The sequence below is a fragment of the Poeciliopsis prolifica genome, unplaced genomic scaffold (genome assembly GCF_027474105.1).
Source record: "Poeciliopsis prolifica strain line A6 unplaced genomic scaffold, Auburn_PproV2 SCAFFOLD072, whole genome shotgun sequence".
NCBI classification, from domain to species: Eukaryota; Metazoa; Chordata; class Actinopteri; order Cyprinodontiformes; family Poeciliidae; genus Poeciliopsis; species Poeciliopsis prolifica.
In genome coordinates, this window is record NW_026562447.1 from 1388370 (window position 1) to 1405843 (window position 17474).

General features: G+C 37.5%; 1 protein-coding gene across 4 annotated transcripts in view; it reads left to right on the forward strand.

The window, feature by feature from the left end:
* The first annotated feature begins 1490 nt into the window (after positions 1 to 1490).
* Positions 1491 to 17474, forward strand: part of LOC129352060 (RNA-binding Raly-like protein) — a 107324-nt gene continuing 91340 nt past the window's right edge. Inside the window, exons 1-2 of one of the 4 annotated variants that reach the window (XM_055020859.1) lie at positions 1491 to 2322; positions 2423 to 2497. The gene's annotated coding sequence lies outside the window, so the exon portion shown is untranslated. Of the gene's footprint in view, positions 2498 to 17474 lie in introns of all 4 variants that reach the window. The other 3 variants (XM_055020858.1, XM_055020860.1, XM_055020861.1) reach the window with 3 other exon arrangements.

The following is a 17474-nucleotide window of genomic DNA, read 5'->3' on the forward strand; positions in this document are numbered from 1 at the left end:
AAAATTATGATAAAGCAAATTATTTATGTAGATTTAAATCCAAATGCTTTTATTTGTAGCAATCTGTCTGCTGGAGCAAGTTTTCAAGATGGTTCTGATTTGATTATTTCTCTAAGAAAAGCTTAGTTATCCTTCCGATGTTCCTACGACTAAACGGAGTTCACCTGAGGTAAATTCAGTTGATTGAACTTGATTTGGAAAGGGACACGCCTGTCTATATAAAGACTCATAGGTGGCAGTGCAGGTCAGAGGTCAAACACCAAGCAGTAAATCAAAGTAATTGCCTGTAGACTTCTGAGACAGCGCTGTCTTGTGGCACAAATCTGGGGAAGAAACAAACATTTCTGCTCCTTTCAAAGTCCCAATGAATTCAGTGGTAAACGGAAGAAGTTTGGAACCGTGAGGAGAAAACATGAGAAGTGAGATTCTCTCCACTGATGAGACACAGATTGAACTATTTGGTGTGAATGTCAGGCATCATTGTTTTGAGGGAACCATGGACGGCTCCTTATAGTGAAGCACGTTGGTAGCAGCATCATACTAGGTGGCTGTTTTGCAGCAACAGGAACTGGCAGTCTGCTCAGGAAAGAGGAAAAGACGGATGCAGCAACGTACGAAGACATCCTGGATGAAAACCTGCTGCAGAGCACCTCAACCTCAAACTGGGGCGACTTCTCATTTTTCAGCAGAACGACGACTCCAAACACACGGACAAGATCTCAAAAGGGTGAATCTGACTGAACATCTCTGGAGCGAAATGAAAATGTCTGACAGATGTTTCCCATCCAACCTGATGGAGCTGGAGAAGAACAGCAGAGAAAAGATGGCTGAGCTCAGCTGAATTCAAAAAGACTCATTGATCCCAAAGATGAATCAACAAAGTGTTACACATGTACTTATGTGAATGTGATTTCTTGATTTTCTACTTTCAATAAGTTTGCAAAAACGTCAAACTATTTTTACCCACATTGCCAAGAGATTACTTTACTTGGAATCAGGTTGTAACATAAAGCGTGAATACTATGTTTGATTTATTCATTTTTGTTTCTTATTGCACCGTATTTTGTTCTAGGATCCATATGTTGGCTGATAACTCAAAGTGTTTTCTAACCTGCACCAAGGCTTCACCATATAGGACAAAGCTTTAATCAAAATATGACGCTCCAGTGTTTTTCTCCCCCCACCTTAACTGTTTATGTACTGATCATCATCAGACTGGTTCTGCTTCTCCCATCCACGCCTTATGTACAAGCTCACGAAGCCAGCGAAGGAATAAAAGAAAAATCCGCATGGCTTGATCGTCCCGTGGCGCTGACACAAAGAGAGAGCTGTGCACGTTCAAAATGCAGCAGAGAAACATAAAACCAGCTCAGTTGTAACCGTGGCATGATAAGGAGCGCATCTTTCTTTCTGTTTCCTTTCTTTTTTTTTTTTTTTTTTTTTTTTTTTTTTTGCTCCCCCGTACTTTTGTAAGAAGCCAAGCCTTTATAGGAGAGCATTCGGCATCATCAGCTGTTCGAGGTTGGACTCTCATTGCTGGAAGTCGGAGCTGAAGGAGTCACATGACAGAACTGGAGGCAGGGAGCTAGAGAGAGGGAAAGGCTCAGCATTCCGCCTCGCACCGCCATACTGTAGCCTCTTTTGAGCCATTTCACATTTTTATTGCAACATTTTACTCCCGCTCGGTGAGTACACTTCCACTGGCTATTTTTTTTTTCTGTTTTTATAAACAAAAACAATTTTTTTTGGTCTTCTAAATTCACCCCCTTCTTTTTCTTTTTTCCTTTTTTTGGGTTGTTTTTCCTCCTTTTGCTGGTGTTTGAATTGAGCATTTGCGTTGCTGGTTTGAAGCGTTTTTTCACCCCCCACCTCTACAGTCAGTCCATCCAGGCTTCAAGTTTTCAGCATTCGGTGATTCAGATCGAGAGGGTATAAAGAAAACGAGCGCGTTATCGGTCTCTGAGAAAGCCTCTCACTTTGCTTGCAGTTTTGCAGAAACCGAGCAGATTTTATCAGTACAGAGATTTTTCTTTTTCCTGCGCATTTACTGGTGGGTTTTGGGACATTTTTTTTTATTATTTTGATTTTTTTTTTTTTTTTTTTTTTTTTTTGGTTTTTGTTTTCTGTCGACTTTTGCTGTGGCTTTGGTTTGCATTTTGGCAGTGTGGTTTGTGATTTTGATGAATCTCGCCGGTGAAACCTCTCGCTTTCACTTTGTTGCTCTTTTCTTTGTCTTTCACCAAAAAAAGAAACAAGGCAATCCTTTTTAAATCCCCTCTCTGACGTTTTAACCTGACACTTTTCTTGCAGCTGAGCTCACAGGTTTGTGCTTTTTGTTTGATCTCTTTTTCCCCCCTATTTCCTGTTGTACTCTTGCAGATGGCAGTGTCAAGTATTTTTGGATGTAATTTTTTCTTACTAGATTCTTGGGAGAGTTCAATGCGTTTTTCTTGTTTTCTATTTCAACGAGGATGAACAGACATTTTCCCATTTACAGGTACATTAACAAATGTTTAAAATAAAGAATGAGGTACCTGAATTCTGCACCTGTGGCTGATGTGTTATTTTGTAAAGCTGACGAAAGTTGTTCCCTAGAGCAAACAATTTTTCATTGATTTCACCTGCTGAGATCACAATCAAGTTTCATTCATTTGGATTCTGTTTGCAAATATATTGACATCCTTTGGATTTTTTCATATTTTGTCACCTGACAGTCTCCAACTTTAATGTGTTTTACTGGGATTTGACTCGACAGACTGACTGACAGTAGCGAATGCGAAGACATAGTTGTAAGGAAGGATGCATGGTTTCTTAAATAATAAAACTGACACCCCTAAATAAAATCCAGTGTAGTTAATGGCTTTTAGAAGTCGGCTAATTTGTAAACCGAGCTCAAAGTTTGTCTCTTGTCAGAGCTGGTATATTTCTACCAGATTTTTCCATCCAGGGACTGAATTTTTGCCCATATTTCTCTGAACAGAAGCTCAGACTGTTAGCTTGGATAGATAACGGTCACTAAACTTGTCAAGGTTGCAGTCGATGGGATTTAAGTCTGTCTTACAAATGTGTACAGATACAAACTAGTAAGACAAGCATTTCAAGGTTTTTCTGACCTCTAAAGTTTGATCATCTGAGATTTGAACTGAGTTGTTAGATGAAATGAATTTGGAACAACAAATTGCTAAAAATGAATAACTAAAATAATAATTAAACAGCTTGATGCTGCTAATTATTGCAAGGGATAGCAATTGTGTTCGAATCTGGATTTCTTTCAGGATTAACAGTTTTTTCCCATCATGCTTTGCATTAGTTTTGACCTGTTTGCATCCCCACAGGATGATGCTGCCTCCTCCATCTCTCATCATAAGAGCAGCTGGTTTAAGTGATGTGCAGTTCTTATTGCTTTTAGGTCATAAAGATGTTTTAATTAATCTCATCATGAATGTTGACTCCATCTCATCATTACTTCAGACAAAATCTTACCTAAAATCCCTTTAAAGTATGGGATTTTACTTTATTTGCCCATCAAATAAAGTGAGCAACACATTATTTGACGGGTTATGAGTAAGACTGTCATGACACCGTCATAAACATGAGTAAGCCTTTGTGAATATTTATGACTAACGTGTTATTCGGTACAATTTTAACACAAAGCTGACATTATTCAAAATGTCTTCATTATGACAACTTGACATTAACCAAGAAATCATAATCTGACATACATTTGTTATAAAAGTAATACTGATTAAACTATAAAAATGATGTAGCTTCATGTTATTAAAGCTAAAGATTCATTCATAAAGACTTACTCATGTTCTTGACGGGTGTTATGTCTTATTCACAACCTGTCAAATAAAAGTGTTATCAAAGTATGTTCAAATTTGTGTTTACAGCTTTGATAAAATGTTGAAGGAGTTTAAAGGTTATATATACCTTTAAGTAACTGTTTTCAGAACCCTTGGAACGAATGCACCTATGGGATTATAAACTGGTATCCAAGCTGTATCCATAAATCGATCGGGAAAGGGCAAAAATAATCAATTCCTCTGAGTTGCAAGCATAAGTAGCTGAAGCAAATATATCGCCACTCATAAGTACCTGCCTTATTGCTGGACAAACTCAAATCGGCTTTCCCGGCCCTGCAGATACATAAAATACTTCCTGGATTTGTCAAATCTGATTTTTGCTGGAAATTAATAGAACCACAGACAGGACTAAGAGAGAGGCTTAGAGGAAATAAATCCCTCAACAGGAAGGTTTGACTTCAGATTATCGGTATGCTGAAGAAAATGCAAAAAAAGACATTGTATGGTTGCGGTGAAGGAGGGATTTGCAGGGAGTGTAACTGAGCCAACACAAGACTATGTCAGTTCATGACAAGTTTATTCCTGTTTGCCTTGAATCTCGTCTCAAATGCTATTAAACGTCACCAATTAACTCTCCGTATGTATCCAGCTTGACAGAACAGAACAAAGGTTTCATCGCCATAATATGGACCCATAAAACAAACGAGAGCGGACCATTAAGTCCGTGTATAGACCGTTAACTCAGGGAGTCATTAAACAGCTCACTGCAGTAGACCGGAAACAAGCATTTCTCTTTTTTTGACCCGATGGAATTGAATATTGATAAATACAGAATGCAGAACTCTGTGGGTAAACTTACATTTTTAATAAGGCCGGCTAATTAGAGCAGTTAAATTAAACATTGTATCCAGAGCTGAAAGGCTGTTAGTGTGTATTGATTCTGCTGCTGTCTGTTAAATCTATGCGGGTCATAAAGCAGGGGTGGATAAAAAGACGGGGTTGCTTTTAATGCCTTTTAATTTGCGAGGTATTTTGAGAAGTATTGCGTATTATCAGTCAGGGCTCACTTGTGTTTGGACTGACAAAAAGATTACAACTATCAGTAAATGTAAAAGGAAAAGTTACCATAGTGACTCGTTAGTTGTTTCAGAGCGACACCAGTTTGATTTGTGTTGTATATTTTCTGTAATCCACACAGTGAAATTCAAACGCACCTCCACTAATGTTTGGCTAGATGTCAAGTTACACTCTGAACTCAGTTTTTGTAAAACGGTAATTGGTCTTCACTTATATAGCTCTTTATCAAGTCCAAGGACTCCAAAGCACATTACACTACAATTGGTCTTTGTCCCGCAAAGGGCAAATGCAGGTGTCGCAAAGTGACAAGCAAACAAGCATGTAGATTCACACAGAGTCAGAAATATAATTAAAACAGATTAAAATATGAAATGTTCTGCAGCACGAGTCAAACTCAAGGTCTGCGGGTATTTTGAGCCACATAAATAGAACTGAAGAGATTTATTTTATCAGTCATTTTTTATTTGAATAGTGCCCACTTACATAAATGTGAAAAGATGCTACATATTTTAAGATTGCAGAGAAGGCTAATATGTTTTTTACCTTTGGATTCTGCCACAATCTGCCCTTTGTATCTGATTGTATGTAATCTTGAATAAAAATGAGTTTGGTAACCAGGCGTGACTGCAAGGACAAAAAATACACAAAAAAAAAACCGTGCAGTTATTTTCTAAAGCGTAATCCGATCCAACACAGATCATAAAAGTACAATTTCATTGAAGTTAAAGCCGTTGATGTGAAGTTAAACAATCTCCCAACATTTCATTTACTGTTTGGAGTGTGTCAGTTATGCTAAGAGTGAACAGACCTCAGCATGATGCTTCCACCTCCATGCTTACCAATCAGTACGATGCTCCGAGATTGAAATATCTCACTTTGACTACATAACTTCTGACCTTGTGAATAGCTGAATCTTTGTTCAGCTTTTGCATCTGACATTCGGCAAGCTTGAAGGAGGTGTATCTTCTTACTGAAAGTCTCTTGTCTCAACATCTTCTGTTTGTGTTGGAATTGATGCCAGGCTTTATCTTGAACATTTGAAGCATTTTTGTGTACATAGTTTGGGTTGGATTGGTCCAGTTGGATGTTCTGATGCAACAATGGACCCAGGCATGTGAAAATTCTCTAACATTATGCTTGACCTGAGTCCAACAGTGTTGAAAAAGAGGATCAGCTTTTTAAATATCCATCATCTATCCCGGTGGTTTCAAACTCCAGTCCTAATGTAAAACACCATTTAAAACTCAAGTTTATCCAAAAGTGTTTTACTGGGAAATAAAGCAACAAAGATGAAGAGACTCATGTTAAAACAGCATTAGTACAATAATGACTTAAATGAGTTGAATGCATGATAAAATACCACTTTTGGAAATATTTGTTCAAATATTGGGATAAATTTGGATATTTGAGCCTTTAATTGTATCTCTGTTTCCTAATGAATTCCTTCTTGTTTTTAAAATTGATTGACTTTATTGAAGAGACCAAGAGCTCAAAATTAATTACATCAATCTGAACTTTATCATATGTGAACTTGCACTGAAGTACATTCACTCTAATATTTGTTCAGCAACTTCCAGAAATCATTTAAAAAGAGATTTGAATTCATTCTTTTTGCACAGCCTATAGTCCTTTTACACATTTCCCATCCCTTTACCTAAATCAGTCCATCTTGTCAGCTTTTAAAACCTTGAGCCACTGCATCAAAACAAACCGACGTGTCCTCACACTCCGAGCAGAGAGGCGTTTCCGTCTCGCCGCCACGAGCCGAGCGCCTGCTAAGCATTATGATAGCTTCCATTACGTCCTGCAGTGTTGGTGTCTCTCGCCTCCAGGCAGGTTTGCTGTTATCTGGGCCAAGCCAGAACTGCACAGGAGACTCAGATAGAGAGAGAGAGAGGAGGAGGGTGTGAGAGCTCATGTGTGCCTTTACCTCTGCTGGCATAAATAAAATATCACGAAGGAATCTGCTGTATGCACCTAGCATGATCTTGGCTCTCTCAGGTGTGAGTGTGACCACATGGCTGCTTGTGGGTGTGAATAGAGATTGAGTTTTAGGGTAACACATAAAAAAATCATAAAAAAAGCGAATTACTGTGTATTCATGACAGGATGAGATGAGAATGGCAGATAGGTACTATTTTAACTTATACAAAATTCGCATTTTGCATGTTTTTGTATTTCCATTTGAGTCTCTACTGTTTCTAAAAGCAGCCCAAACGCTTTAGAAAAACCACCCAGCTATTTTTTTGCAATAGGTTCATGTGTTTTTAGTGTCTGGAAAATGACCCGTTTCAAAAATCTTCTGAATGTCAGTCAGCATGCATGGCCCGTCACCTAGCAATGCCAGTAAAGCCCAACCCATTACCAAGCAATAAAAACCACCTTTGGTCAAATGCCTTTACCACCGTATGCTGCTGGAAAAGTGTTTTGTTGTTGACTTGCCATCCAGAAACCACTTGCTGTCTTCCTGTTGATTGTGCAGGAAGCTCCACTTCTGCTTTTCAAAGATTTAGTGTTGCATAACTGCGCATCTGTTTTCATGTGCAAGCGTAAACATTGAGTTTGGAGGCAGCTGCTTAAAGTGACAGAGACCCTAAAACAGCAGAAAGGAGCTGAAAATAGGCAGAAATGACCAGACCAAAGAATGAATTTTGTGCATCAAATGTGAAATGTATAATCCGTGGACCGATCCTAACCTGTTAAAGGAAGTATAACAGGTCACCTTTGAACTTCCTATGCCCTAAACTTTTATTGGCTGCCATAGTAAAAAAAATATTCTGTTATTGTTCATTATTGATCTCAGTTTACCACGACAGAAAATTCATTTTGTCTCATTTCTGAGAAATGTCTCGGTTCATACCAAGACATTTAGAAACAAATTTCATGATTAGAGAAACAAATCATGATCATTTTTCACCCTTCAGACAGATGCCAATAGATTTTAATTCAAATTCCCCTGGTATTTAGAAGATTTCATTGATTTCATTCCCAGGCCCACAGCACCACACTTAAAAAGTCCCTTATTTCTCTAGCGTGTGTAAGTATGTATGTGTGTGCACGAATATGGGTTCATCTCCAAAATGCATTCAAATTCGGGTTTTAGGTGGGTTACTCCAGTTCATGTTTTTTGTTTATTGTGGATAGTGCTGTTGAGAGTGAAGAGAACAGCAGATATGAATGAAGTTTCTCATGTTGGAGCACAGATTTAACATTTTTTTGAGTCAAAATCATTTTGGTAACATTATTAAGATACGTGAAAGAACTCAATTTGGCGTCTTTACCGCCGAGTCTTTAGGGGAAATTGCTCATTTGCTTCTATTTTTGTCAAAATCTTGGAAATAATCACATATTAACGATGTGTTCCAGAGCTTATTTTGCCATCCCTGTCACCACGAGAAAAAGCTGTGATTTTAATTGGCTTTGGCAACATTCGGTTGTTTTCCTTAAAGATGAAAATTTCAATGCAGATCAAGCCTGCAGGAATTCAGGAAAAAAAATAATAAAAATCTGATTGGAATGCAGCAGAATTGCTTCAAAAGTCTGCAATTTTTTCCATTTTGTAATCCAACTTCAATCTATGTTTACAAGTTGCACTGTCTGTCTGTTTAGTGCAATATTGTAAATGCTGAAAACCAAATAGCATCTCAAAGACACTTCATCACTTTTTATAAAAAGTAGGCTCATGGAAGCATCTAAGCATTTATTACACCAGATAGTATCGGAGCTGCTTCTACTATAAAGCTAATGAGCTGTAATTAAGTCGTATTACCAGAATGGTTTTCAGTTATTCAGACTAGTTTCAGTCCTCTACACAAGAGATTAGTTTCCAGGATTTTAATAAACATATTTATCTTCAAGGCCTGAGTTGACTTCTGTTTTTTTCTAAAAGCAGATGAAATCTTCTTTTAAACCATTTCCTGTAGTTTAAACTCCTTTCAGTGAGAAGGCAGAGGCGGTGGGGGGTTTTCCTCAGGCCAGATGTAACCTTGAGTAACACTTGTCTTACCCCGCCTGCTGCTGCCAGCTGTCAGTCAGCTGCATGCGATCGCTGAATGAGCAGAAACCTCCTGAACTTTTACCCCTGTTGAAAAAGGAACACTGGTTTGTTGCTGTTTTTTTTTCTTTTCTTTTTGTTTAGGGATAAAAGGGACAGTCATGCCTCGGCTGTCTGTTCATTCTGTTTGGCAGCAAACCTCAGCAGCAATAAGCTGTTTTTATAGATATTGTATTTGCCTTTAAGAGTATTACTGCTTTCGTCACATATGATCATGTTACAATTCAAAATATTAATGTGTTTTATTGGGGTGAACAAGACTTCAGCAAAATCTGTTTGTCAACAAAAAAACACTTTTTGCCTCAATCCAAGTGCAAAACTTAGGGTTTCTACCTGGAGCTAAAGAATGTATTTTTTATTCGTTTATCTTATGATGTAGATTCTCTGTGAACGTTGGTTTTCTAGACTTTCCTCAGATTCCCAACTGGATTTAGATCCAAACTTAGACTGAGCCTTTCTAACACATAAGAACTTCTGGCCGAACCTTTCTAAAGTAGCTTCGACTGTTTTACCTCTTAATTTAACAATGAGTACAAAACACTTCCATTTTGCAAGGATTAAACTACAATCTTCACCCTTAAGTGTATTCGAAATCTGCAATCTGTGTTTTCTTAAACTTTGATAGCCAAGAACAATATGAATCATGTTTTAGTGACATTATTTAACTTTCATGTTTTAGTTTCAACTAAAACATGAAAGTTTCAACAACCTGAACCAGTTCAGATAGGTGTTGAGTACCTCACTACCCTTTTTCGAGCTCTTAATTTGATAAGTGAGGGGATGTCGGCTCATATTCTGGGCAATTAAACTCGTATTAAAAGAACTGGACCACAGTGAGTGTCTTCCTCACATTTGTACTGCTTGCTTTCGACGTACAGGGCAGCACTGAAATGAGTACTGCTGTCTGGCATGCTGAGGCCTGATTGTAATTTGAGGATCACACCAGAAAATATAATTTTGGTTTGTTTTATTACTAATTAACACCGACTGTGTCCTCATACTCAATATAATAGAGACAGGTCTATAAAGAAACAGATTATAATTTCATTTTTGATTTTTACAGAAAACAAGACAGATACTGTAGATGTGGTGTGTATTTGTGTAAAATGCTTAGTTTAGAGGTTAGGAAGGCCTAATTAGGCAAGAGTTACATCTTGTTGTGGAGGGAAAACTAATTCAAAAAGCACTTTTACAAGGCAAGCACAGTCTATTCACACCCGGATATTCTATAGTCAAGCTCAATCCAGGCAGGTATGCTCAAATCCATTTATGTCAAGTCAAATTTATTGCTGTTATAATAAAAAGTGAAATAAAATAGACTATAATATGGCAATTGCCTGTAAAAATGAAGCGCGCTGTCATGCTTCAAGCAGAGGAAGCATGTTGCAACAGATGAAATTTTCAGCAAACCTCACTTATTATGAGGAGGCAATTTAGAGGACAGGAAGGAGAAAATACACGCAATTCTCTCAGAGTCTGGATAATTAACAATGGGATTAAAAAAAAGAAACAAACCATATCTATGAAATACTATGTTAAACATTGAAGCACTGGGCCAGGATTATTTTAAACTCAGATTTGTTTCTGTGCCAGTTGCACTTTCTACACTGTAAAACATTTGAGCCTCATTTAGTTTCTATGTCCTACTCTTTAAATCAAATAAATTTACAATTTCAGATTTTGATCCTAAAAGTGTTTGTGAAAGATAAACCTACAGTAGTAACTTGCATTAACTTTTTATTAATTTTGTCAAACCTCCAAGTTGAATAAACAAGTTTTTAAATTGGCATGTAATTAAAAAAAACTGACAGAAGAAAAGGACAGGAGTGGGAACTATTTCCCAGAATGCTTAGCGGCATATTTCTGTATCCTGAGACGGAAGTGCAGTACATTAATCTGACTCTTGTGTTATTAAGGCAAATATTTATTTTAAATTCCTGTAAAGCACTTTGTTTTGCCTTGTTGCTGAAAATGTGCTACTTAAATAAAATTACCTTTAACTAGTGAATAAGAGACTTTAAAATTTTGGTTTTGTTTCTGATTAATTTTGAACTGAAAAGATAAAAAAGGTTCATTCTGTGCAAATCACAATCAAAAAGTGGAGTTTAATCTGTCATCATGCCAGTGTTATTGATCAACTTCATTGCCTGTTTCCCACATCTGTGTTGAGGGGCGAGTTAAAACATCCAGGAAGACTTTTTAATCAAATTACAGGCTATAGCAGCGTCACCAGGGATTCAAACATGAAAATTTGTTTTTAGATTATGTATAGATTTGGCGCCGCTGTCCCCGATACATATTGTTTCCTGATGACTTGGTCGGCACCACAACAAACTCTCGCCACAGCTCCTTGTAATTAAACTGCAGTGCTGGAGAATGATGGTCTGCCTGTGTGTAAATCTTGCTCCATCAGTCTTCTTGGCATATTAATGCGTGCTGCTCACATCCGTCTGCCAAATATGATCATTAAAGTTTAACCCGCAGGCAGGCGGGTGACCTTGCCAAAGATGATTCCCTCCTGTGTTTTTTCATGTGCTTGTCTTGTCTGAAAATGATGTGAAATCTTGGCTCCTGTACATGCGGATTGTCTGGAGATGTGACAGAAGTCAGCGTTGCGCCGTGAAACCTGTGAACGTGACATAAAACCTGCTGTATAGTAATTTAGACGAGCAAGAGCAGCAGAAAGAGCAGCAGAAACAACGACGCTCGGGAAATTTTTGCATCTGCTGTCCTTCAAAACACAAAAATTTTTTACTCCCTTTTTATTCACATCATTTATATTTAATTTCATTTTTAATGAGCAAGTAGAAACTAATTTAATGAGCATCAAAACTCTTTGTACTGTAAACTTGTAGTAATATTGAGATGAAAATATGAAAAAGAAAAGCAAAGCAAAACATTTAAATCATTAAATTATTCTGTGCAAAGCACTTTAAAATAAATGTATCTTTTAATGCAGCAGTCTAATCTCACAATGAAAAAGAAAATTAATCTTTTCATTTTGAGGGGAATTTATTCAGAGTGATAAAAGGTCAGGTTACCATATAGATTTTTACATAATATGTGCCACACATTTTTTTGCAAACAGGACTTATAACATGCAATAGATAGGAATTATGTCTAACTTTGTGATTTTTGTCATTTTAACCATTTTTGTGAAGAGGTGAACAAATGTTTTAGAGAAGGATCTAGTGATGGTGTGAAACCTACCAGAGACAACCATATATTTATTTAAAATACCCTGGTATTCCAAGAAGTTTATGATTATTCACTTAAATAAACTAAAAAGATTCATAGCTTCACAGTATGAGGTGCTTTTCTGTGGATTAATCCCGTTTCACATTCCCCTATTTTAGGGTCTCATTTAGAAAAGCTTAACTGTAGTCTCATCAGAACAACATACACAGTTCAGGTTGCATTTAGGAAACCTCACATGTTCATACATGTGATGGTAGAAAACTTGCCTGTTTGGTGCAGCTGTGTTAATGATGGAGAAAAATCATCCAAAGTAATTGGTGGCCATGTTAGCTAGAATGCACATTCACAGTAGAGGCTCCTCTATGGGTGTAGTAGCGCAGGAGAGAGCAATGGGCAACATACACGAGCTTGATAGACAGCGCTAAGACACTCCTTCTGGCTCTGATTGGTAGATTCATGCAGGAAGCGGTTTACAGCAGCAGGACCACAGGAGCTTGACTTTTTTTTCACAGATTCTCATATTGAACTGTCAAGACATAATGATAGTTTTCCTAAACAGTTTTAATATTGGATTTAAAGTAAAATTGAGCTGTGAGATTAAGTGGCGTTTTTAAAGCCACTTCTTAAAAAAAAAAAAACTCTAAATAAAAGGTGAACATATTTTTAAGTGGAAAGCAGAAAACACATGCAGTTTATATATTTTTTTTAAATCACTGAAACCCAAAGGTGCATAAAGTATGGAAGAGCAACATAAAATAGATACCAAGAAACAAAAAGAAATCCTCCAAAAATTCAATATCATTATATGTCTGGGAGTGGAGGCTAATTTCCGTTTAAGCGAATAGACTGAGAGGCAAATCTTCCATAATTATTTTATTGCTGTCGTGCAAAAGCGAATAATATACTGGTAATTTCAAGCTGACCAGAGCATGAACGTAGAAAGTGTACGACCAACATCTAATTGGTGAGATCATTTCTGTCTGCAAGTGTAGAAGCAATTGGGCATCGCTAACAGCAATTATTTCAGCTGAGACAGTTAGAGGACTGGTTTGATTGTGGCAGCACAGCACAAGTCAACAACTCCATACCTGCTTTTCAGGCACATATGGTGTCTAAATGGCTGTGTGATGTTATTATCTGGAAAAGGGAGGCAGAGTAGTGGCATGAACCCCTCCAGATGCTGCAGAGAGCCACCGAAGCAGATAATGTCCTGCCTGGATTACCACAGGGTTGGTGGTTACAGCGAGAGTCCTCCCCTCCTCTGGGTCCGGTCCAGCCGGTTCTGCAGGGATCAGCTGTTCTCTCCAGCCTGCTGCTGGCCTCAGCTGTCCCTCACCTGGTCCTGACTGGCTGCGGTTGTGTCTGCATACTGACACTCTTCCAAATTATTGACAGCCGTGACGGCTGGGTTTATTTATGGCTTGGACTGGGCAGTTTTTTTCTCGATGCCAGCTTCATCTGTGAAAGTTGCAGCATTGCAGAAAATCAACCAAAACGAGATGCAGCGTGATGGCAAAGTGATGCAAAGAGACAAAACTCTAAGCTGGGATCCAACACATTCTTCATGTCTCATTTTTATGCTTTTCCTGAGTTCCCGTAGCTTTCTTAAGCCATCCCTTAGAGCATAATTACAAAAACTTTCAACTAATTTTTGGCAGAAATTTCTACACTTTATGGATGAGTGGACGCACTGTAAAACCTAATTAGTTCTTACTTAATGCAAACTCATTGCCTCAAAATTCTTCAGCTTTCAATAACTTATGCAATTTTAGTAAATGTAACTTAACAAACTTCAATCTGGTATGTTGTAATGACATAAACAACGACCAAAGTTTTTCTTTTTTGCATAAACTGGAAAGATTTCTGAAGGCACTTTTTAAAAACATATACAAAAAGAAAATTAAGTAGTTGAAGCAGTACCTGACTTCTGCTTTTTACTTGATTCTCTCTAAAAAAATTGACAGAAAATAAAGCAGTAATAGTTTGCTCACTTTTTTCAGTAAGAGAGACAAAAGCATATGCAAGGCTGCACCCTCTGGCGAAGCAGGTTGTTCATAAAAATAAACATACGACTCACTCGTGGTGCATCTTCATGCATGCAAATATAAATTGCAAAAAAATCGCCAATAACAGCTGTATTGCTCCAAAGTCGGCTCATTATTGATGGACTGAATGCAAATGAAGTTTTGGAATCGCTTTAAACATCTCAAAACTAATTTTCATGACATAAAAAAGTGGATTAATTAGTGGCTGCTGGTGGTGGTGTCTTAATTCACCAGTTAATTTTTTTAATGTTTTTTTACATCAAAAGGCCCTCAGTTTATTTAAATAATGTTCCTATTATAACTGAATTTAAAAAAGTAAAATCCACAAATTAATTTGATTAAAGTAAAAATTGTAATTCACTATATATTAAAAAAATTCACTGGACTTTAACTGAGCGTTACCAAACGCTAGCTGAGAAGAAAACACACACAGCAACACTAAACTGCTATTGGGGCCACAAAATGGCCACACAGAGATGCAAACTATCTGTTAACAAGCTAAATGCCTGCAAAGAGACCAAAATCAGACCAAATATTACAGCATAATGGCTTTAATAAAATACTAACCACCATTAAGGAATACAAAAATACACAAGAGACCAAACAACAACCACAGAGAAGCACAAAATGACCACAAAGAGACAGAAAATAACTGCAGAGCGCCACAAAATGACAAAGACATGCAAATGGGCCCAAAAAACAGCTGCAAACAGACTTAAGCAAAACTCAAAGAATCACTTGAAAGCAACCTGAAAGAAAGATTAAATAAATCTTCTTAAAGAGACAAGATCATTGTGGAAAAGAAGAGAATTAAAAGATGCAAAACAAACCTTTCTGGGGGCAGTTTGGAGGTTCTGCTCAGCTGCTTTGCTTTGTCTGGACATCGTGCTCGCTTGTCGCTTCAGTGAAGAAACCGCTTTGGACTTAAATTTCAATTAGTCTTTCAGCGTTTGTGGGAGTGCATCAGACACAGAGCTAACCCTTACACACAGACTGCAAATTGAACGGGGCGTGATGGTAATTTTGTTGCAGTGCTTTTAAAAGGATGCGCTCCAGTGACTCAGGTGTGTTTACATTAAACACTTCCCCCAGAGCTGGGTGCAGCACGAGAAATTAAAGTGAAACTGTTCAGGTTGTAATTTATACATCATCAGTTGAAAGCCACGTTTGATTGTTGATCAATTTAAAGGTGATCTCTACAATTCCAGTTTGTCCTTTAGTTGGCTACAGTTTTCTAATTTCTGCAGAATTTTGCTGTAATATTTTTATCGTACTGTAATGAGATCCACATTTCATAAATTGACCTTTTATCTCCACAGATTTTCTGCCCACTTCAGCTAACCAGCTGAACTTTATGAGTTAGAAAATTAACTCTTAGTTTGGTTAACAAAATATTTGTCTGCTCTCAAAACTGTTATGGTGTCTGTGTTGGACTCTGAGGGGAAAAAAGCCCATAAAGGATAACCAACCATAATTATTCACTGTAATATTAAAGTTGTATCAATTTTAAAAATAGGATTTATTAATAATCTTTTAATTGAAATGAAAATCTAATTAATTAGAGGCTTTAGAATGAAGTCATCTCCATTAATCTCTCTTTTTTTATGTGTTTGTTGTGGTTTTAGATGCCAGATCTTTCATTTTTTTAATTTCAAATTGTTGCCCCTTTTCCTTAGAGTGGAAATAGGTAATTAAACTGAAAATGTGAAAAAACTGAAACACTGTCAAAAAGGTTAGTTACAGGTTTGTTTGTTTTTTAAATAATAATAATAATAATAATCCTGTAATTTAAGAACAAATCTGTTTGATCAATTCCCTTTTGATAGCTTCAGGTCATGAAATGTGACAGATCTAGGAGAATATAAATTTAAACTGACATTTTATACATTTTTTGCAACACCAGAAGTTAAAAAACTCAGATAATTAAGAAGATGCCCTCACACACTGAAATATCTCAGAGCAACTGTGGGGAAAATTTCCCAAATAGATATTTCAGGAAGATCCGCACTGAAACGGAGAATAAAGACGAGCATTTCCACATCGAGGCATCTTGACTCACATACTCACGAGGAGCATGACCTCAATTTTCAGCCGCCGTCACTGTAAGAGAAGCACAGGTGCACTCGAGGAGAGACGGCTATGCTAGCACGCTAGCTATTGAGTTTGTGTAACCCTCAGGGCAGAAACATGTTCACCGAGCAAACCTTTTTATGTTTCCCCCAACAAACGGATCACTCTGGGAAGCGAGGGGACTGTCGGCGGTGGAGGAAATGTATTCCTCCGCACGTTCAAAGTTGGATTTCTGCTGACAGCAAATCTTTTCCAGAATGCAGCATATGGATAAACATGGGGCTTAGTGGCAGGAGAGATTCACATGCAGCTTAATCTGATGTAGTTTCTAACTTAGAAAAGTTATCCACATCTATTTTGTTATCTTAGATTTTTTTGTTCTGTTTTGCACTAAGAGCAGAAGTGATCTTGGCATATCTTCGATTCACAGATTGAAGTCTGGCGTTCCAACTTTGTGATTACTGAGCTGTCTGATAACTCAGACTCCGTTTCCTCTGAGAAATCTGCACTTTAAAGAGAAACTCTCTCCCTCTGGTTTAAGGTTAAAGCAGAACTTCTGTTGCTTGATTTCTCCCAATTTGCTTCAAAGAAGGAGTCCACTTCAGACACATTATTAGTTTGTCAAGACTTTGCAGAGAGACACTTTAACTGCAGCTGGTGTGTTGCAGGTTGTCACATCAGAGGAAATCCAGGCATACGTTGCAGCATGTGTCCTGTGTTGGTGGCAGACGCTTCTGATTCGGTACTTAGCAATAAGTGTGAAAACCACTGATAGAAGCTCACCAAATCTTGAGAATCATGTCCAGTTTGTAGTGCAGCTAAAACATTTAAACAATCTTTGTGGAGAATTTATTTTCTTCAATTCATAAGTACTTTATTAATCCCATAAGGAAATCAGATGTTGTCACCCATATTTGTTCAGATGATGGAGGCCGAGGGCAGGAAGGATGAGACAAATATTTATTGTTTTTAATCTGTCATGTTTTTTAACCATCAGATTGATTCAAACATCTATTGTGGTCATTTGACGCAAACCCGGATTATTCTTTGAAAATATGGACTGTTGACGCTGACGTTAGCTTCCAGGATGTCGGCTCTGCTGCTGCATGTTTACCATCGACTTTCTACTTTAGGCAAAACTCACTTTAGAACAACGTCACTCTCAGTGTCCCGTCAGATTGAACAAGAGAGAAGCTGCACAATTCTGTCAGATTTACGGTCGTA